This window comes from Caloenas nicobarica, chromosome 30 (genome assembly GCF_036013445.1).
Source record: "Caloenas nicobarica isolate bCalNic1 chromosome 30, bCalNic1.hap1, whole genome shotgun sequence".
NCBI lineage: Eukaryota > Metazoa > Chordata > Aves > Columbiformes > Columbidae > Caloenas > Caloenas nicobarica.
The window spans coordinates 518537-541564 of record NC_088274.1 but is presented as its reverse complement, the minus strand read 5'-3'; positions in this window follow the sequence as shown (position 1 = coordinate 541564).

Genomic DNA, 23028 nt, shown 5'->3' with positions numbered 1-23028 from the left:
GGAAAGGCTGTTCTGAGGCCAGCTCTGTCACAGCAGTGCCCATTGCCTGTCCCGGCCTGCGCTCACAGGACTCACACACAGCAGGACGGTGACCAGGCTGCCAGAGCACTCAGGCCTTGCACCAACACAAGGGATGAGAAGGAGAGTGTGGGAGTGGAACGAGAACAGCTCTGGAAGGCCAAGCGCTGGTGCTCCCTGGCAGGGCTGCCAGGCTGGACTCTTTTCCCCTCCACCCATGCACAGGAACTGTCCCTGCAGCTCAAAATAGGCCTTGGAGGGAGAATCTCAGAGAAAAAAGTCAATGCAGAGCCCTTTATTTTGTTTAAATATTCAGAGAACATGGGTCCATATTTATACAGCCAGTGGTTTGAAAAGGAAAAGCAGAGAGTGAATTAGAAAGGGGATGACAAAAATATAATGACTGATTAAAAAATAAACACCACCAACACATACACACACACAAGACTGGGCCTCCAGAGAGTAACAGTAAAACTGTTATGTGTTAAAGAGAAGATGACGGGTAGTTTATTCTTTTGAAAAGCATCCCACCATTAGTTTCCACAGGGAATCCTTGAGCTCCTGGTTCCTCATGCTGTAGATGAGGGGGTTCACTGCTGGAGGCACCAAAGAGTACAGAACAGACACCACCAGATCCAGGGATGGGGAAGAGATGGAGGGGGGCTTCAGGTGGGAAAATATGGCAGTGATGACAAACAGGGAGACCACGGCCAGGTGAGGGAGGCACGTGGAAAAGGCTTTGTGCCGTCCCTGCTCAGAGGGGATCCTCAGCACGGCCCTCAAGATCTGCACATATGACACCACGATGAAAACAAAACACACAAATACTACTAATATACTAACCGCAAGAAGCCCAAGTTCCCTGATGTAGGCATCTGAGCAGGAGAGCTTGAGGATCTGGGGGATTTCACAGAAGAACTGGTCCAGGGCATTGCCCTTGCAGAGCGGCAGTGAAAATGTATTGGCCGTGTGCATCAGAGAATTGAGAAACCCAGAGGCCCAGGCAGCTGCTGCCATGTGGACACAAGCTCTGCTGCCCAGGAGGGTCCCGTAGTGCAGGGGTTTGCAGATGGCAACATGGCGGTCATAGGCCATGACCGTGAGAAGAAAATACTCTGTTGAAATGGAAAAGACAAACAAAAATAGCTGTGCAACACATCCTGTGTAGGAGATGGCCCTGGTGTCCCACAGAGAGTTGGCCATGGACTTGGGGACAGTGGTGGAGATGGAGCCCAGGTCGAGGAGGGCGAGGTTGAGCAGGAAGAAGTACATGGGGGTGTGGAGGTGCTGGTCACAGGCTATGGTGGTGATGATGAGGCCGTTGCCCAGGAGGGCAGCCAGGTAGATGCCCAGGAAGAGCCAGAAGTGCAAGAGCTGCAGCTCCCGTGTGTCTGAGAATGCCAGGAGGAGGAACTGGGTGATGGAGCTGCCATTGGACATTTGCTTTTCCTGAGCATGAGGTAGTGTCATGAGAAAAAAAAAAAAGACAGTGAGAAGCCAGGGGAAAGTCCTCTGACAATAATCAGACCAACTCCCATAGACCCTCCCCTGTTACACACAGACACCCTTTTCTTTTTCTAGGAGAACTTTCTTCAGCACTGTGGCTGGAGCCCTGCTTGGTGCTCGCCAAATGTGCAACCAAAAGCAGGGCCTCTGCCCACGGGCTCTCGCTAAGTCAGCCCAGCTCTGCTGAAGTGCAGTCAGGGAACGATGGGGACTGTCCTGGTTTTGCTAACATAGAAGGGCTGTCAGCACTTGCTTTCTCAGTGATAAATAACAGAGATGGTGAATGAAGTTTAGGAGTTCCAGGGTTTTTACACGTCCCCCCATGGTCACTGCAGAGTTTTGCTGGGTGTCATAAACCCTCAGCATTTCTACTGTGCTCAGGGAGAACAGAGCGAGTCCTGCAAGGCAAGAGAATGTGTGTGGCTTAGTGCAGAGTGAGGGCAGCTGCTCTGTCCCTCTGTCTTGCTCCAGCTGCCCTGGGCTGGCAGCTTTCTGAGGTGGAGCCTGATCACACTGCCATGTTACCCTGAAAAGCCACCAGCCGCTGCTGAGAGCAGAAGGATGCACCTCAGGCCACAACATGACTAACCCTTTCCCAAGGTCTCAGTACCCCACATTTACTCCAGGACACACATGGCTCATTCCCCAGTCCCACACACTGCATTGCCCACAGCCCCACAGGGCAGAGGAAAGCTGGGACACGTGTTCCCATGGACACAGCTGCAGGAAAGGACCCACAAGGTCAGGCTGTGACTGCAGCTGAAACTCCCATCCCCAGAGAGCCTGACAGCAAGAACCAGATCACAACAACAGTGACCCAGAGCAGTGGAGCAAGAAGGAAAATGCGGTGAGGGTGGGTGTGAGAGAGGCCAGGGCAGAGGCAGCCGGGCACTCAGACAGCGTCACCCTTCCCCAGCTGTGCAGCCACCTCCCACACACCAGCATTGCCGGGCAGCTGCTCTCAGCCCCTGTGCTCTGCAGAGGGAACTGGAGCTCTGGCTGCACAGGACCTGGTTCATGCCTTGGAGCCCCCGGCCCTGAGGGCAGAGGCTTTGCTGGGTGAGAGAGGAGGTGAGGGGGCTGCTCACAGGAGGGATCTGCATTGGAGGGCTTCGTACAGAGTTTCCCGCATTCTCCCTCCTACAACATTCCTGTTTTCATTTTCCTCTCCTTCCCAGATCATATCCTTGCTGCAGGGAGATTTTCGTCCTGGGAGGTGTTTCCCTGTCCATGTCTTTTCCCTGTCAGCACTCACAGACCATCCCTCCCTCTGTGCCCTCACCCTGGCCCTACAGATCCTGCCTGTCACAGAATCACAGAATCACAGAATGTTAGGGATTGGAAGGGACCTCAAAAGATCATCTAGTCCAATCCCCCTGCCGGAGCAGGAACACCTAGGTGAGGTTACACAGGAAGGCGTCCAGGCGGGTTTTGAATGTCTCCAGAGAAGGAGAATCCACAACCCCCCTGGGCAGCCTGTTCCAGTGCTCTGTCACCCTCACTGAGAAGAAGTTTCTTCTCACATTTAAGTGGAACCTCTTGTGTTCCAGCTTGAACCCATTACCCCTTGTCTTACTATTGGTTGTCACTGAGAAGAGCCTAGCTCCATCCTCGTGACACCCACCCTTTATACATTTATAAACATTAATGAGGTCACCCCTCAGTCTCCTCTTCTGCAAGCTAAAGAGACCCAGCTCCCTCAGCCTTTCCTCATAAGGGAGATGCTCCACTCCCTTAATCATCTTTGTGGCCCTGCGCTGGACTCTCTCCAGCAGTTCCCTGTCCTTGTTGAACTGAGGGGCCCAGAACTGGACACAATATTCCAGATGAGGTCTCACCAGGGCAGAGTAGAGGGGAAGGAGAACCTCTCTGGACCTACTAACCACCCCCCTTCTAATACACCCCAGGATGCCATTGGCCTTCTTGGCCACAAGGGCACAGTGCTGGCTCATGGTCATCCTGCTGTCCACCAGGACCCCCAGGTCTCTTTCCCCTACACTGCTCTCTAATAGGTCATTCCCCAACCTGTACTGGAACCTGGGGTTGTTCCTGCCCAGATGCAAGACTCTACATTTCCCCTTGTTATATTTCATTAAATTTTTCCCCGCCCAACTCTCTAGCCTGTCCAGATCTCGCTGGATGGCAGCACAGCCTTCTGGCGTGTCAGCCACTCCTCCCAGCTTGGTGTCATCAGCAAACTTGCTGATAGTACACTCAATTCCCTCATCCAAGTCATTGATGAATATATTGAACAGTATTGGTCCCAGAACTGACCCTTGAGGCACTCCACTAGATACAGGCCTCCAACCAGACTCCGCCCCATTGATCACAACTCTCTGGCTTCTCTCCTTCAGCCAGTTTGCAGTCCACCTCACTACCCGATCATCCAGTCCACACTTCCTCAGTTTTGCCGTGAGGATACTGTGGGAGACGGTGTCAAATGCTTTGCTGAAGTCAAGGTAGACCACATCCACTGCTCTGCCATCGTCAATCCACCTTGTTACGTCTTCATAAAAGGCTATGAGGTTGGTCAAACACGACTTCCCCTTGGTGAAGCCATGTTGACTGTCCCTGATGACCCTCTTATCCTTGATATGTCTTAAGATGGCACCAAGGATAAGGTGTTCCATCACTTTCCCAGGGATGGAGGTGAGGCTGACCGGTCTATAGTTGCCCGGGTCCTCCTTCTTGCCCTTTTTGAAGACCGGAGTGACATTTGCTTTCCTCCAGTCCTCAGGCACCTCTCCCGTTTCCCAAGACTTGGCAAAGATGATGGAGAGCGGTCCAGCGATGACTTCAGCCAGCTCCCTCAGCACCCGCGGGTGCATCCCATCTGGACCCATGGATTTATGGATGTCCAGATTGCTTAATTGCTCCCTAACCCAGTCCTCATCAACCGAGGCAGACTCCTCCATTGCCCTGCCTTCCTCTGGGGCCTCAGGGGTACGGGGCTCCTCAGGACAGCCTCTGGCAGAGTAGACAGAGACAAAGAAGGCATTCAGTAATTCTGCCTTCTCTGTATCTTCTGTCACCAGGGCACCCACCCCATTCATCAGTGGGCCTACGTTGCCTCTGGTGTTAGTTTTATCTGCCATGTATTTGAAGAAGCTCTTCCTGTTGTCCTTGACCCCTCTCACCAGGTTTAACTCTAAGGAGGCCTTAGCTTTCCTAGTTGCCTCCCTACATCCTCTGACAACAGCCTTATATTCTTCCCAAGTGGCCAGCCCCTCCTTCCATGATTTGTAAACCCTCCTCTTCCACTTGAGTTTGCCCAGCAGTTCCCTGTTTAACCACGCAGGTCTCCTGGCTCCCTTCCTTGACTTCCTGCGCGTCGGGATGCACTGATCTTGAGCTTGGTAGAAGCAGTCCCTGAATGTTAACCAACTATCTTGGGCGCCTTTACCTTCAAGCAGCCTTGCCCACGGGATTTCCTCCAGCAACTGTTTGAAAAGGCCAAAGTCGGCCCTGCTGAAGTCCAGGGTTGCAATTCTGCTCGGTATTCTGCTCCCACCACAGGAGATTCTGAACTCCACCATCTCATGGTCGCTGCAACCAAGGCAGCCCCCCACCTTTACTGCTTCGACCAGACCCTCCTTGTTAGCGAGGACGAGATCCAGCAGCGCACCTCTTCTAGTCGGCTCCTCCACCATTTGCATCAGAAAGTTATCGTCAATGCACTGGAGGAACCTCCTAGACTGAGGCTGACTGGCTGAGTAGTCCTTCCAGCAAACATCAGGGTAGTTAAAATCCCCCATAACAACCAGAGCCTGTGACTGTGAGGCCACGCTCAGCTGCCCATAGAAGGCCTCATCAACTTCCTCACCCTGATCTGGCGGCCTGTAATAGACTCCCACAACAGTGTCACCCCTGCCAGCCTGCCCCTTAATTCTCACCCACAGACTCTCAACTCGCTCCTCAACCGCACCTGGACAGTACTCTATACATTGCAGTTGCTCTCTCACATAAAGAGCAACTCCACCACCTCGCCTGGCTGGCCTGTCTTTCCTGAAAAGGGCATAGCCATCCATGACCACATTCCAGTCATGTGAGCTGTCCCACCATGTCTCTGTAATTGCCACCAGATCATAATCTCCTGACCGAACGCAGGTTTCTAACTCCTCCTGCTTATTCCCCATGCTGCGCGCATTGGTGTACAGGCATTTCAGGGAGCGAGCCGAGTACACCGATTTCACCCTAGGGGCCTGAGGGGCCTCCCGGTCTTTATTGATTCCAGCGTGCTGCCCCACTGATGCAAGCCCAGCTACAACCCCATCCCCCTTCAAATCTAGTTTAAAGCCCTGCAAATGAGCCCTGCTAATTCCTGTCCCAGCATCTTTTTACCCCTGTGGGATAAACCTTTCCCACATATCACTGACCGGACTGTCTGCAGGGCACTGCCTGGGGGCATCCTCCTGTTTGCTGCATGGAAAACAGGACAGGTCAGCCTCAGGCTGGTGGGTTCAGCAGATGTGGTGCTGCTGCTGTCCATAGGCAGAGGAGTGGCTGAAGGGATGTTCCGAGTCTTCTGGCAGATGTACTGATCACTCAGAGTTGCAGTTCAGGAGTTTCAGTGACTTGTTAAAACTTGAGAGCTCCTTCTGCATTTATCCTTTCCTATACCTCCCTCCCCCCAGTCTTGGAAGAGGAAACAGAAAGGACAGACTCAGGAAAGCTCCTTATCTTTACAGTAATAACTCTATAGACCTTGTGCTTGAAACGTCCAATTGGAAGTAGTCTGAAGTGAGCTGGAGCTGTGAGTAGACCTGACCCACGAAGACTGCAGCAGCAGAGGGACCCTGCCCTGCTGGGGGTCTCTCCTTCCCCCGACGGCTTCTCCCCTCAGTGTTGTTGGGATCTCCCCTGCAGGCTGAGCACTGACCCTGGCAGGTGGCAGAGTCCCTGCCCCGGCACAGCCCTGGGGTGCAGGGACCCCGCTCTGCAGGACAGCCCTGGGCAGCCCTGGGTGCTCCCCCTGCAGTCACCCTCAGCAGAAGGTGCCATCATGCCCTTTCCCACTGACAGGGCAGCAGGGAAGCTCTGCTCTGGAGTGTGTTCTTCTCTACAACAGAGATAGTGTGAGAGAGACCTGAGAGATCCTGCAAACTGTGTCATGTGCCAGCTTTAGGAGATCCCTCCAGGAAATGCAGCTGCATTGTCCTACATGCAGAGACTTACCGTGTTAGGACTGTGAAGATTTGTCTCTCAATGAGCCCTCAGCCACCTCACACCTTACATTGCCTTTCCCCTCTCTGTGCCTGGCTCCTGTCCCCTCGGTGCTGCAGGCAGAGCCCTCAGCCCTGCTGCGCTTTGCAGAGGAGCTGCTCCTGGGCAGAGCTGTCTCTCTGCAGCGCTGCCGCTTGCCATGAGCTCCCTCTGTCCCAGGAGCCCAGCCCAGCTCAGCAGCACAGGAGCAGCCCATGATGTCCCTTTCTCTGGCCCCCCTCACGGTGTCCCTGGGGCTCCAGGGGCACATCCTTTGAAACAACCTCAAGTAATCAGTGATGTTGATTCGCTCTCCTATGCAGAGACTCTTCTTTCCAGCATTGTGTTCTTTGTATTAAAAAATAAATTGGTATGAGAATCATCTTTTCTTGTCCCAGGCAGAGCTGACGCAAGCGGGGACGCAGGCCCTGTTAAATTCAGCCCTGCTGGAAGATCACTGGGCCTGCTGAGCTTCCCTGTATTTCAAGGCTTCAGGCAGGCGCAGCCTCCTGCTCTTTCTCACAACAAAGCAGGAATCTCAGACATAGTGATAAGGTTCCTAGAGTTTCTCACAGGGCTATGTTATCTAACACATGTGTTCTACTCATCAAGCACACAAGGTCAGTAAAACAATTAGCGTGATGTATGTGCTTTTCCTACAGACAGGTGCAAGTCACTTGAGCGTATTTACATTTAACTAACCTCCTCGCCAAATCTTCCGCTACATTCCCATACACATGGGGTCTTGGACACTTGGTACCAGGTTTCCTTGGGGCAGGTCAGAGCTGGGCTGGTGCCACAGCTGGCGTGGTTCAGCCCAGATGTGAGGCAATGTCCTCAGCCAGGGACCTGACTGGCTGAGCTGGAGCTGTCAGTGTTGCAGACAGAGCTGTGACACGGATGGAATAAACTGCCAAGGCAGTGTGGCAGAAGTTAGTTCATCTGGTCTTCAAGGACAGCAGCCTCCAAGCACAGCAACAGTCCAGATCAAAACTCAGTCTAGACCTGTAAGGCAATTCAAGGGCCTCATGATGAGCTGTTACTACTTCAGGAGAAACAAAGATAACGTGTGGCCATTGATGAATTTAACCAGGGAAAGAATTGGCAGTCTCTGTGTCCCTTGTCCTCCATCTTCACCAGCAAGTTCTTCCAGGGCTCTTTGACTGGAGGCAGAACAACCAGCAGTGGAAGGGGATCAAGTCAGGGGTCACTGGAACCAACACAATCCTTTCCAGTCTCTGGGACAGGAGGAGCAGCATCCCAGGAGCTGAGACAGCAGGACCATGTCACAGGGAGGCCACTCTCCACCTTCTTGGAAAGCTCATGGAGACTGGGGGGACTCCCTGACCACTGGCAGCTCTCACATAGTGTGTGCACTTCTCAAAAATGGCCAATGGGTGAGCAGGGGAACTAAGGGCTGTGCCCCAGAACATGTCCACTGGGACCCCATTTCTGGGTGTGTGGAAGAGAAGGTGACGGGGTTTACCCAGGGCAGGTTGTGTCTGTCCATCCTCTCTGCTTTCTGTGAGGAAAGGACAGGGTTGCAGGACGTGGGGAGAGCAGTGGTGGTCTGTTACCTGGAAGACAGCAAGGCATTCAGCATCATGCCCCACAATATTCTTGTGTCCAAGGTAGGATATTATGGTCTGTGTCAGTGTGCAAGTAGATGGGTAAAAAACCATCTGGATGGTTGGGCTTGGAAAGGTGCTATAGAAAGGGAGAAACTTCCCAATCCTGAGGACAGTCAAGCACTGGAAGCTGTTTCCCAGGAGTGCACATCCACTCTACCCCAGAAAGTGTCCAAGATGTGTTTGGATAAAGCCCTGAGTAATCTGGTCTGATCCTGCTTTGAGCAGGAGGTTGGTCAAGAAACCTCTCGAGGTCTCATCCAGCCTGAATGAGGCTGTCCTTTCATCCCCTTCATGTGTTCAATTTAGGGAGAGCTCTCAGGATCTCTCTGACTAGAGGAATAATTCACATGAGGTCCAGGGCTGCTTTACAAGTGCCCCCAAACAGTCCTGACCACATCTTGTGCATCCCTTTTCATTTGCCCCAACCCAGCATCTTCTTTTTTGCTATGTCCTCATGCCCACCTTGTTGATCCTTTCAGAGCAGGTTGCCCCAGAGGTGTCATCATCCATGTACAGAGTCTGCACATCAGCCAGGCAGCAAAGCCATCATTGCAGAAATGGAGACGAGGCTCTTGACCAGCTCCTTGCACCCAGGAATCGGCACCTCTTGTCTGCTGAGATTCCTGGGAACACCTGAACTTTAAGTGCAGAGCATGTGAGTCCTCATTGGGTATCCTGGCTTGTCTCCTGACCCATGTGGTGCTTCAGACTGTAAAGAGAATCGAAACCAGCCATTTGACTGGAGTAGTTTCATTTGACATGTGTCACGCAGGGCAGATAAAGGGAGCTCAGAACTCCAGTTTCTGTTGCACTTTTGGGACTTCAGAGACTGGAAATGCAGGTGATGGTGAGTGTCAGTGGACACCACATAAACATTCTGGCTTCCTTTGTGCCTTTGCACTGATCTGGGATCTGTTCTTTGGCTTTCTTTGCCAAAAAAAGAAACAACTCCCCTATGCCACCTCCACCTCACAATAGAAAAAAAGGAGAAAAATTAGGAAAGGCAGGAGTGAGAGAAAATTACTAAGAACTTCATGCAAAAGGTGAACTACTGAGGTGTACAAGCTGTTTTGAGAAGCAAGAATGGGAATGAAATTAAAGAGCTTCAGCTCATGAACATCACTGAGAATAAGGAGTTATCTGTGACTGTTATTAGTGATAGTGCCATTATTCAAAAACATCCTTGAGAGCTTCTCTGTTCTCTGTTGGCTCCAAAGCTCAGCCTGCTCAGATTTTGAAAGGACGACTTCAGACCTCTGCCACCCAAATCTCTATGACCTTCTCTCATCGAAGCTCTTGTACTCCAGGAAGGGGAAACTCCCAATGCAGGCACCAAACCAGTGCCCAACCTGCCTGGAGCACCAGGACAGTTGTGCCACACAACAGCTGCCCTCGAGGGAAGCTGGAGGTGATGGGAATTGAAGTGGTTTCAGCTGCAATCATAGAATCATAGAGTTATAGAATCATAAAATCATTTAGTTTGGAAAAGACACATAAGATCATCGAGTCCAACTGCATCTTCTAACATTGCCAAGTCCAACACTAAACCATATCCCTTAGCACCACATCTATATGTCTTTGAAATTCTTCCAGGGATGGAAGCCCAACTGCTGGGCTGGCAGGACACCATTGGCTGCAGTTAGACATAAGATACTTGTCATAACTGTGAGTTCAGACCTCAGCAGAATTTCTCATACCCCTCATTGAGGAGGGCAGGGTGTTGGGGAGATGTGAACACGTTCCAGTTTCCCACATCCCAGGACAGAGCCCAAACCATCCTTCCCTTGACCTCTGGCATCCCATTTCTTGAGATGCAAAGCTGGTGGGCCTTCTGTGGATAATCATGTTAAAACGCATCAACAATCCTTTAAGTGATCATGTAATTTCTCTAAGAGTGTCAGTAACAAAAAAAAAAAAAAAAAAAAGGAAAAGGTTAACCTGCCCAAATATAAATATCTGCAACATTTCAGTCTGCATGTGTGGTAGCCCCACTGGCAGTGCCCATCAAATAGGTATTTACACTATAAGGCTTGAATACCCCATCCACAAGTACATATCTAGGTGGATCAGATGACGGGTGGTCTGGCAAAAGTCACCCTGTTCCTCCCCAGGTGCCACGGACACTGCTCATGTGCCTGTCCAGAGACTGGCAGAAGCTGGATCCCCTTCTTGGGACAGACTCCTTCCAGGAGAGACACAGACACGGGGGTAACTCATCAGGTCTTCATGGCATTTCACTCCGCATCCATTTTTATGTAATTGGTGATTTCCTGGGATTGCCCTTTCTGCACAAATGATCATAAAAAGACAACCACTTACTAACACATAGTCATAAAGGGGCTGTTATGGACAAGAAAGCTCAGCATGGGCTCTGGAGAGGGCGAGGAAGTTTATAATAAGCACCAGGAAGAACCAAGAAGCTCAAGGCCTCTTCTGAGGAGCAGGAGACCCTGAGCAGCCGTGAATGGCCATGTGTAGGTGTGGGAGAGGGTCAGGGCATGTCAGGGAGAAACAATGAGATGGCCGATGGCTTTAGTGAACCCTTACAGCCATGTCTGAGCCCCGAAATGGAAAGCAGTTGATGTCTGCACGTGGAGGAGGAATAGGAGGAAGATTTTCCTGGGAAAATGGAAGGAAGAAAGGCCTCTCTTGGGCTAATCGTGTATGGTAGTGACATTTCCATCTTGTGGGCATGGCTGTGCCTGGGAGATGGGGAATGGCTGCTGCTGGGGGTGGCTGTGCTCAGTCATGGCCCATGAGCTGACCTTGCTCTGCTCCTCTCTTACACTCCCCACACTTGGATGGTCCTCAGGAACCATCCATGAACCTGGTGGATGCTTGAACATCCTGGAGTGATGGGGTACAGCTACAAATAGAGGATTCAAGCAAGTTTGGGACTGGGACATTGAGGTGACTGGTGACCATTGCCTGGTCTATGAAAGAACCTGGATGAGTTGTGAGGAACTCACAGGCATTTCCAGCTCCACAGAAAACCAGAGCCTTGCAGTTAAAGCAACAGCACCTGACAGAAAACCCACCCCCAAAACACAAAACACTGTCCACAGGCAAAGCCTTGAAAAACATTTGAGAAAAATTTGCAAGGTCCCAGGGGTCACAGCTCAGCCATTCTGGTGATAAACAAGCACCAAGGGCTGACATGGTACCAGAGCCACCTCCACATTGCCCTCACCACCTGTACCCAGTGCCTCCAAGTCTTTCCGTCACCAGCCTCCAGGGACAGGGACCTCGACTGGTTGTTTCCTTCACAGCTCTGTCAGTGATGGCCCTTCGTGGGGTCCCAAACACCCTCAGAAACTTGGGGTTTGCTTCTGCCTTTCACTTCATTAGAGCTTTGTTCATTCTTTCAGTAGCTGCAGTTCAGGATCACAGCACCAGAGGGCTCACTAATATCTAAAATGCCCTTTCATGGCAATCCTCTCTGCATCATTTTCCAAAAGGCTTCAAGTCTGGTGTGGGTGATTAGAGAGATTTCAGGAACAGCCAAACAGAGAGCATTTCCATAATAAATAGCCATAAACCAGTATTTCTTCTGTTTCCTTCCCTGCTCACCCTTCCCTCCCTTTCCAGAACAGGTGGTCTCAGCAGTCTCCTGATCATATTGATCTGGAGCGTCTCCTGATAAAGATTGAAGATGTCAGAAAAGTGGGTGCCTGAATCACCGCGTGAGTGAGGAGACAGGCCAGGCCAGCTCAAGAGGAGTCACACTCCTCTGGACCAAGAGGTGGGTGTTCCTGGGAATGTCAGGTGCCACAGCACAGCGATACTTGTGTTCAGGGAGCGGGTGAAATGACCCATTTCCTTTTCTGTAATGGTGTCTGAGTTTCTCAGGTAACCCCTGACTTGAGCCCCATCCACTCCTGGCTGTTCTCCAGACTCCTGCCTTCAGGAACAAAGCCCCAGGAGACCTTGCTGGTGAAGATGGAGGCAAAGAAGCTGTGAAGTACCTCAGTCCTGTCTGCTTCTACTCTTACAAAGTCCAGCAGCAGGTCCATGTTACCCTGGTCGGTTATTTTACTGTAAGGAAGCAGTGTCAGCTCATGTGGCTGCCCTCAGTCTCCCCTGCAGGTTTCAAGTCCAGGGCAGCTGTGGCATCATCGCCACATCAATGGAAAACGTTTCTAAATTCCTCCTTTACAGCTCGACACGCTCCCACATTCTGTCTGTTGCCTTTTTCCCCTGGAGCTCCGTCAGTTCAGACGAGCAGCCTCACAAGATAAATGCTACTTCTTTTAGGTGCTCAGAGAGATCATTCCCGTTCTTAGAGCAGGCTGTCCTGTAAGGCCTGTCAGATTTCCTGAGCTCCTTCAGCCTTCAGTGCTGCTTCCCTGGCACCACCTCTATCAGCACCCCCAGTCATGTCAAAGTCTTCTCCTCTGGAGCCCACCAGCCTGTGCTCTGCTGCTGGCCTTCCTCCCTCCCCTCTGGTGCCTGGGACCCCACTGTTTCCTGCTCACACCAGCCAAGGTGGACACTGATGTTCACATCCTCGACCAGCTCTGCCTTGTTTGCCAGTTCCAGATCCAGGTGAGCATCACCCTTGTTGGCCCACCAGGCAGCCGTGTTAAGAACTTGGCCCAAGATCCTCTGGACTGTTGGCACCTGCCTCTTTGCCTGGCCAATGAATACCTGGGCAATTACAGTTCCCCATAGGAACCTGCTCATTGACTGGAGACTTCCTCTGGTTGCTGATAGAACATCTTTTCCATTTCTTCTTCATGGTCAAGGAGTTTGTAAAATCCAACACGTTGTCACCCTGTGTTGGGTTTACATGGCCAAGTCTTGGAACTGGGCTGAGTGTGGCTGTGCTAGAGTTGTCACCTCTCTGAGAAGACAACAGGAGTTTGACCGATGTCAGACAGAGCCGATTTCAGCTGGCTCCAAGATGGACCCACTCCTTGCCAAATCTGAGCCACTCAGTGATGCTGACAGCACCTCTGTGATATTGTATTTGAGAATGGGTAAGAAACACTGCACAACAGCAGGTGGGAGAGAGGAGGCAGGGAATGTAAAAGAAAAAACGCTACAGACACCGAGGTCATACCCCATAGGACCCATGTAGTACCCTCAGCAGGCCAAAGCCTGCTCTCCTGAAATCCTGCTCTTTGCCTTGTTATCATCTTCCAGGAGCCTCAGCTCTCCTTTCTCATCCCTGAGTGCTACATCCCTGACCAACTCTTTCTGGATAACTCTTATCAAGGATAAGAGGGTCATCAGGGACAGTCAACATGGCTTCACCAAGGAGAAGTCGTGTTTGACCAACCTTATAGCCTTTCATGAAGACGTAACAAGGTGGATTGACGATGGCAGAGCAGTGGATGTGGTCTACCTTGACTTCAGCAAAGCATTTGACACCGTCTCCCACAGCATCCTCACGGCAAAACTGAGGAAGTGTGGACTGGATGATCGGGTAGTGAGGTGGACTGCAAACTGGCTGAAGGAGAGAAGCCAGAGAGTTGTGATCAATGGGGCAGAGTCTGGTTGGAGGCCTGTATCTAGTGGAGTGCCTCAAGGGTCAGTTCTGGGACCAATACTGTTCAATATATTCATCAATGACTTGGATGAGGGAATTGAGTGTACTATCAGCAAGTTTGCTGATGACACCAAGCTGGGAGGAGTGGCTGACACGCCAGAAGGCTGTGCTGCCATCCAGCGAGATCTGGACAGGCTAGAGAGTTGGGCGGGGAAAAATTTAATGAAATATAACAAGGGAAAATGTAGAGTCTTGCATCTGGGCAGGAACAACCCCAGGTTCCAGTACAGGTTGGGGAATGACCTATTAGAGAGCAGTGTAGGGGAAAGGGACCTGGGGGTCCTGGGGGACAGCAGGATGACCATGAGCCAGCACTGCGCCCTTGTGGCCAAGAAGGCCAATGGCATCCTGGGGTGTATTAGAAGGGGGGTGGTTAGCAGGTCGAGAGAGGTTCTCCTTCCCCTCTACTCTGCCCTGGTGAGACCTCATCTGGAATATTGTGTCCAGTTCTGGGCCCCTCAGTTCAAGAAGGACAGGGAACTGCTGGAGAGAGTCCAGCACAGGGCCACAAAGATGATTAAGGGAGTGGAGCATCTCCCTTACGAGGAAAGGCTGAGGGAGGTGGGTCTCTTTAGCTTGGAGAAGAGGAGACTGACGGGTGACCTCATCAGTGTTTATAAATATATAAAGGGTGGGTGTCACGAGGATGGAGCCAGGCTCTTCTCGGTGACAACCAACAGTAAGACAAGGGGTAATGGGTTCAAGCTGGAACACAAGAGGTTCCACTTAAATGTGAGAAGAAACTTCTTCTCAGTGAGGGTGACGGAACACTGGAACAGGCTGCCCAGGGAGGTTGTGGATTCTCCTTCTCTGGAGACATTCAAAACCCGCCTGGACGCCTTCCTGTGTAACCTCACCTAGGTGTTCCTGCTCTGGCAGGGGGATTGGACTAGATGATCTTTCGAGGTCCCTTCCAATCCCTAACATTCTGTGATTCTGTGATTTCTGGTTTGTAGGTGGGAAGTCCCACAGGGCACCTCACATCACTGACTCCTCAGTCACCCGTGTCAGGAAGATGTTGTCAATGAGCTCCAAACCCCTCCTGCATGGCTGGTACCTTGCAGATATTGAGATATCTTAGGTCTGCTGTGAGGAAACGGCCCTGCAAACATGAGGCTTCTTTCATGTGTCTGAAGGAGGCCTCATCTAATTCCTCTTCCTCATCAGTGAGTCTGTAGCTAATGTCCACCCTCTACAACATTGCTCATGTTGTTCTGCCCTCTCATGCTGACTCCTCAGCTCTCAGCTGATATTCTCTGTCCCCAGGCAGAGCTCCACACATTCCTGCTGCTCCCTCACATAAAAGGCAACTTCCCCTTGGAGTCCAGACCTCTGGCATTATGAGCACCAGACCTCCAAGACCCCCCAGTTTCGCCAGGAGGGGCTGTTTGTAGTGCCCTGAAACTCCTCATGGTGTTATCTTTGGAGAGACACCCTCATCAGGATAAGCCATCTGCATGCAAACATCAAGAGCTGACCACAAATGGAGCTTCAGTCCAGGGAGAGTCCAGACCTTGAGAAAATCTGGGATTCCACCATCACAAAGCTCTGAAAAAGCTTTATCGGGGCAGGAGAATAACCCTATCCATCAGGACAGAGCAGGACCTGACACGCTGAGCAGGGACCCTGAGGAGAAGGGCCTGGGCACTACAAGGGCCGCCACACAAGCCCGTGCTGCACGCTCACCATGAACAAGGCAGCTGCACACGGGGCTGCATGAGGAGGAGCGTGGGGACCCAGACACCTGGAGTTCTCATCCCATTCGGTTCAGCACTGGTGTGACCCCACACACACGGGTGTGTGCCAGTGTGCGGCTCCCAGTTGGGAGAAGCAGGGAGGAACTGGAGAGTGTAGGGCTCTGCCAAGGCAGGGTTCAGGACCTTGTGCACATGGTGTGGGATGCTGAGGGACCTGGGCTGCTTTGGCCCAGCAGCGCTGGGGAGGCTGCTGCAGTGTAGGAGTAGCCTGAGAATACTTGAAGGGTAGTTTCAGAGATGGTGGAGGTTTTCTTCGTAGTGGGAAAGAGCATGAGAAAGAAATAATGCCACAAAGTTTAACTTTGGTGGTTCCAGCTGGACATGCAGAGAAAGGAATGTGAGTGGAAGGGCAGTGCTGTGGTGGAGCAGGTCACCCAGAGGGAGTCTGCATCAGCCCAAGGCTTTGTGCTTCAAGGAACAGCTGGGGAGGATGGAGAGATACCAGCAAAGGAAGGAAGATGCTCAGACAAGAGCAAGGTGGGGCAGCAGGGGGGATGTCTCCAGCCTGCAGGGAAAGAGGTGCAGGTCATGCCACAGCACAGCACAGGCTGTCGTGGAGATGATCAAGGGATGTAAAGAGGCTGAAAGCCCCCACCAGACATGAGCTCCTTCTCCCCTCAGCTATGGCTGTTGTCTCCACCTCTGATGCCTGTGAGGAGACACCTTGTCCTTACAGCACAGGGGCCTCATGGCCTCCTTGTCCCCAGCCAGGAACCTGGGAGGTGTTGGACCATAGTCCTGCCCTTGGCCTTGACCCACATCGCAGAGTCCCAGGAAGAGCCCTGGGCAATGTGGGAGGGACAGGATGTGATGTTGCTGGGGATGCGGGTCAGGGCTTGTCCCTTTGGTTAATGAAACACATCCAGGTTTCCTGATCATCAGAGAGACCTTCACCTTGTTTTTCCTGACCTGTCATCTCCGCCTCCAGTTTCCTTCTCTAACCAGACGCTGGGGTCAGTTCCTCAGTAGTGTTCCTCAGTGGGACCCATTAACATTATAAGAAACTTTGGAGTTTGAATGAGACTTTGACTTCTTGAGAGGTTTCTTCAACTTCCTCTCTGTGTCTGAGGTTCATGGACTCAGCGCCAAAGCCACCAGAGGGGTCATTGAAGTGCCTTGGGCTGTTCCTGTGCTGCTGAGCTGGGCTGGGCTCCTGGGACAGAGGGAGCTCATGGCAAGCGGCAGCGCTGCAGAGAGACAGCTCTGCCCAGGAGCAGCTCCTCTGCAAAGCGCAGCAGGGCTGAGGGCTCTGCCTGGGGATCTCAGGGAGACGAGCAAGGCAGGGAGACCTTGAAGGTGGTCAGGACTGGGAGGATGACTGAGAGCTCACTGGAGGAGAAATCTTTGCAGCCCTTGCCATGGTAAGTCTCTGGGTGCAGGGCAATGCAGCTGTAGCTCCTGGAGATGTCTCCTAAAGTTAGCACAGGCACAGTTTGTGGGATCTGTAAGAAGGGGCCTCTTGTTCAAGCAATGTTGAACAGCTGTTAAGTCAGGTGAGAACCCAGGGGTGCCCAGGGCTGTCCTGCACAGCAGGATCCCTTCACCCCAGGGCTGTGCCGGGGCAGGGGCTCTGCCGCCTGCCAGGGTCAGCACTCAGTCTGGCCAGCGAGATCCCAATGGTGCTGTGGGGAGAAGCTGTGGGAGGAAGGAGTAACCCCTATGAGGGCAGGAAGGGAGCTTGTGCTGTGGAGAGGGAGTTGTGTGATTCAGGGCTGCTCACAGCTCTAGATCACCCCCAGGACTTTTTCCAAGTAGATTCCTCAAGGAGAAGATCAATGCAAGGATTACCAGACAGATAAGAAACTTTTCTGGGCCTGTCTTTTCAGTTTCCTATCCCAAGGTTTGAGAGGAGCAGAAAAGGATGAAATGAAAATGAGCCCTCATTCTTAAAGAAGTCAGTGAGAGTCCTGAATGGCAACTTGGAGCGATGAGTACATCTGCCAGAAGGCTCACAACATCCCTTCACCACTCCTCTGGCTGTGGGCAGCACCTGCATCACCTTTGCTGGACCCCTCAGCTTTAGTCTGATTTGTCTTGTTTTCCAAGCTGCAAACAGGAAGATGCCCCCAGGCAGTGCCCTGCAACAGGCAGGGGATCTGTAGAGCCATGGTGAGGGCACAGAGGGTGGGATGGTCTGTGAGTGCTGACAGGGAAAAGACATGACACATGGCAAGACCTCCCAGGGGGAGAATCTCTAGGCAGCAGGGAAATGATCAGAAATGAGAGGAAACTAAACCCGGAATTGTTATAGGAGGCAAAACACAGAAAACTCCCTGTGATCCCCCACAGTGCAGATCCCTCCTGTGAGCAGCCCCCTCACCTCCTCTCCCACCCAGCAAAGCCTCTGCCCTCAGGGCCGGGGGCTCCAAGGCATGAACCAGGTCCTGTGCAGCCAGAGCTCCAGTTCCCTCTGCAGAGCACAGGGGCTGAGAGCAGCTGCCCGGCAATGCTGGTGTGTGGGAGGTGGCTGCACAGCTGGGGAAGGGTGACGCTGTCTGAGTGCCCGGCTGCCTCTGCCCTGGCCTCTCTCACACCCACCCTCACCGCAGTTTCCTTCTTGCTCCACTGCTCTGGGTCACTGCTGTTGTGATCTTGTTCTTGCTGTCAGGCTCTCTGGGGATGGGAGTTTCAGCTGCAGTCACAGCCTGACCTTGTGGGTCCTTTCCTGCAGGTGTGTCCATGGGAACACGTGTCCCAGCTTTCCTCTGCCCTGTGGGGTGTGGGCAATGCAGTCTGTGGGGCTGGGGAATGAGCTGAGTCTCCCCCAATTAAATGCCATCATTAGGACCCTTGGCTGTCTCCTTGAGGTTTTCAATCAAAGCTGTGATCATCCCTCCAGGATGCAAATCTGTCATACAGCATCCTTGTGTTATCTGAAAGTGCCATGAAGAAACACAGACATGCCGTGACAGAGAAAATGCTGTTGGGTTTGTGAAATGAGCCGTGTGTGTCCTAGGCTAAATGTGGGGTGCTGACACATTGGGAAAGGGTGAGACGTTGTGGTCAGAGGTGGATCCCTCTGCTCTCTGCAGTGCCTGGTGGATTTTCAGGGTAACACGGGAGTGTGATCAGACTCCATCTCAGAAAGGTGACAGAGGGACAGAGCAGCTCCCCTCACTCTGTACAAAACCTTCAGGTGCCCTCTGGTCATGCAGGTCTCGCAGCAGAAGTGCTGAAGTTTTCTGTCACCCAAGAACACTCCCCAGGGAAGTTGGGGGGCAGATGTAAAAAACATAGAACTCTTAAACTGCCTTGCCACCTCCCATTCCATAGCACTGACACTGCAGATGCTGACAGGCCATTCTGCATTGGCAGTGGTTTCATCTGAGAAAGCTGAACGCCAGGACCGATCCCTGCCCCTACTCGGTTCTCCAGGGTTGGATTGATTTATCAAGAGCCCATGGGCAGAGGACTTGCTCTTCATTGCATCGAACAAGGCTCTGGCCATGGAGCTGAAGGTATATACCCTGGAAAAAGAAAAGGGTCTGTGTCTGTGACAGGTGGAGACTCTATGCAAAAAGCTTTTCATTGTATTTGAACAAGTCTCACCTAACTTGTCACAGTCTTTTCCTCCTGTGACAGAGCCCCATGTAAGAGAAAGCAAATGTCCAATGGGAGCTCCATCACTCAGTTCCTCCTCCTGGCATTCTCAGACACACGGGAGCTGCAGCTCTTGCACTTCTGGCTCTTCCTGGGCATCTACCTGGCTGCCCTCCTGGGCAACGGCCTCATCATCACCACCATAGCCTGTGACCAGCACCTCCACACCCCCATGTACTTCTTCCTGCTCAACCTCGCCCTTCTTGACCTGGGCTCCATCTCCACCACTGTCCCCAAGTTCGTGGCCAATTCCCTCTGGGACACCAGTGCCATTTCATATACAGGATGTGCTGCCCAGCTCTTTTTTTTTCTTTTCTGTGCTAAAGCAGAATATTTTCTTCTCACGGTCATGGCCTATGACCGCTACGTTGCCATCTGCAAACCCCTGCACTACGGGACCCTCCTGGGCAGCAGAGCTTGTGTCCACATGGCAGCAGCTGCCTGGGCCACTGGGTTTTTCTATTCTTTGCTGCACACAGTCAGAATATTTTCACTGCCACTCTGCAAGGGCAATGCCCTGGACCAGTTCTTCTGTGAAATCCCCCAGATCCTCAAGCTCTCCTGCTCTCGCTCCAACCTCCGGAAACTTGGGCTTCTTGTCTTCAGTGCCTGTTTAATTTCTGTGTGTTTCATTTTCATTGTGTTCTCCTATGTGCAAATCTTCAGGGCCGTGCTGAGGATCCCCTCTGAGCAGGGACGGCACAAAGCCTTTTCCACGTGCCTCCCTCACCTGGCCGTGGTCTCCCTGTTTGTCAGCACTGCCATATTTGCCCACCTGAAGCCCCCCTCCATCTCTTCCCCATCACTGGATCTGGTGGTGTCTGTTCTGTACTCTTTGGTGCCTCCAGCAGTGAACCCCCTCATCTACAGCATGAGGAACCAGGAGCTCAAGGGTGCTGTGTGGAAACTGATGACTGGATTATTTTCTGAAGCAGTAAACTGCCCATCATCTTCTGCATAACAGTTACAGTGTAAATTGTTGCAAGCCCAGCCCGTTTTCTGTATTTTATGTTGCCGCTTGTGGTTTTTCACTTGATAATATTGTTATCCCCTTTCCAATTCACTGTCTTCTTTGTTTACTGAGAGGCTGTGTAAATGAGCAGCTTTGCTGTATCTGTGTTTAAACAAATTAAAAGGCCTCACAGCCTCTATTTTTTACTGAGATTCTTCCTCCAAAGCCTATTTGGAGCTGCAGGGACAGTTCCTGTGCATGGGTGGAGGGGAAAAGATTCCAGCCTGGTAGCACTGCCAGGGAGCACCAGCGCTTGGCCTTCCAGAGCTGTTCTCGTTCCACTCCCACACTCTCCTTCTCATCCCTTGTGTTGGTGCAAGGCCTGAGTGCTCTGGCAGCCTGGTCACCGTCCTGCTGTGTGTGAGTCCTGTGAGCGCAGGCAGGGACAGGCAATGGGCACTTGTGGGACAGAGCTGGCCTCAGAACAGCCTTTCCAGAAAGAAAGGTGAAAGGCTTAGGTCTTCATTCAAACTTTTTCTCAGAAACATTCTGAGAATGTGGCCTGAAGATCAAGACACCAGGGCACAGCTGAACAGTGTGTGTGTGCAGGGCTGGGCACACAGCAGTGTCCTCTCACAGCCAGGCCTCCTGCCAGAGACGTGCAGGACCAGCAGAGCAGGGTCTGGGCTGTGCCATGTGCACTGGACCCCCAATGCAATCTGCCCCAATCATCATGGACCAATCCCTCACAAAATCCATCTCCAGCACTGGCTTCTCACCCCAGCTCAGAGAGGTTCTTTCTCCCTCCATGGAAAGACACTGAATGAGTAGGTCAGAAGTCCATCTTTGCATTGTACAAATGAGATGTGAGAATGAATGTCATGTACATGAGGCGAGATGAGCCCAAGTAAGCACAAATGCTGTCAGATATTCTGGGGGTACCAGACAGACTGGGGAATGAGATGCTGGAGAGCAACTTTGCGGAGAGGGATCTGGGGGTTCTGGTCAATGGCAAGTTGAACATGAGCCACCAGTGTCCCTGGAGCCAAGAGGGACCCGTGTCCTGGTGCATCCAGCAGAGCACGGCCAGCCGGGCAGGGAGGGGATTGTCCCGCTCTGCTCTGCGCTGGGGTGGCCTCACCTGGAGCATTCACTGTGTGCAGGGCTGGGGACACAGGATAAACAGGAGATAAAGGTACTGGAGAGTGTCCAGAAGAGGCTACGAAGTCAGGGAAGGGTTTGGAGGGGGAGGCATATGAGGAGCAGCTGAAGTCACTGGGTTTGTTCAGCCTGGAGGAGACTGAGATCTCTTGGCGGTCTACATCTTCCTCACAAGAGGAGCTGGAGGGGCAGGAACAGAACTCTTCTCCTTAGTGACCAATGACAGAACCTGAGGGAATGGCAGGAAGATGTGCTGGGGGAGGGTCAGTTGGACATGCGGAAAAGGTTCTTCAGCCAGAGGGTGCTGGACACTGGAACAGGCTCCCCAGGGAGGTGTCACGGCCCCAACCTGACAGTGTTCAAGAAGAGACTGGACAACGTCCTCAGACACACGGTGTGAACTGTGGGGTGTCCTGGGCAGGGACAGGAGTTGGACCCGATGATCCTGTGGGTCCTTCCACCTCAAGAAATGATTCTATGGCTTTTTTAGCTTTCTATTTGGTATTTTCTTCTTCATTATCATAGGTATAATTTTTACTACTACATATTTTCATTTCAATTTTTTAATTTCATTTTTAAATTTTTCATCTTTTTTTTTTGTTAATTCCAATTTTAAACTGTTTTTAACTCAATGCACGAGTGTTCTCTACTGTTTCCCTTCCGGTTCTCTCCCCTGTCCCGCTGCAGGAAGTGAGCGAGCGGCTGCGTGGGGCTCAGTTACCGGCTGGGGTTCAACACGACGGTCCTTTCTCCACCCCTTGTTCCACCCCATGGGCGTCAGGCTCAGGTCCCACACGATCCAATACGTCCTCACCAACCACCGCTCCCCTGCCCACCCTTTGATGTCACACACACACAGTTGCCCTCAGCCCATGGGCCGCCCTGTGAAACGTCCATAAAATGTCACAACTCCCCGTTGAGCTCATGGAGTCCGTGGCTTTGGGCTCCGTCTGTTCCGTGGCCACTCCGGACAGCACAGGTGTCTGTTCCGTGGGGTCACGGGCACCAAACCCAGCTCGGGTGGGAACCAAGAGGGTCCCCTCGTGTTCAGGGCCCAAAGCGCCACCTGCAGCATCTGCCCGTCCTTTTGAGTGCCCAGAGCCTCCTTCTTGGGGCACAAATCCTCATGTTCGGGGTCCCAACGTGTCTTTTATCACCCACGGCCTCTGATCAGGGCCCACAGTTTCATGTTTGGGTGGAGCTCGTTGCCTGGCAACAACCAACCGGAAGTCTATGGGGAGTCAGGGGACCCAGGACAGCCAATGGCATTTGAGGAGGCGGGGCAAGTCATGTGATTGATAGGTAACCAGCCAATCCAGCTTTGAGGCCTGCAGGAAAGGTGGCGAGAGCTGACCGAGCTGGGCAGTGTTCAGGGGCGGGCCGTGCTGGGTGCACCAATCACAGCTGGCGGGAGTGCAGCACATGGATGATTGACAAGTGGTCTGACCCATCACTTGGTAGGGGGGGAAACGAGAAATCCCAGCCGGCCAATCACAGGAAACATTACCTCAGGGCAGGGTGGGCACTGTGGGGGGAGTGACCCCTAAGGCAGCCAATCAGATCCAGGATCACCTCAGGGGAGGAGACTGACAGCCCTCCCGCCCAATGGCGGCGCAGCCCAGGCTGAGGAGGCGGCGGCTCTGCGGGCGG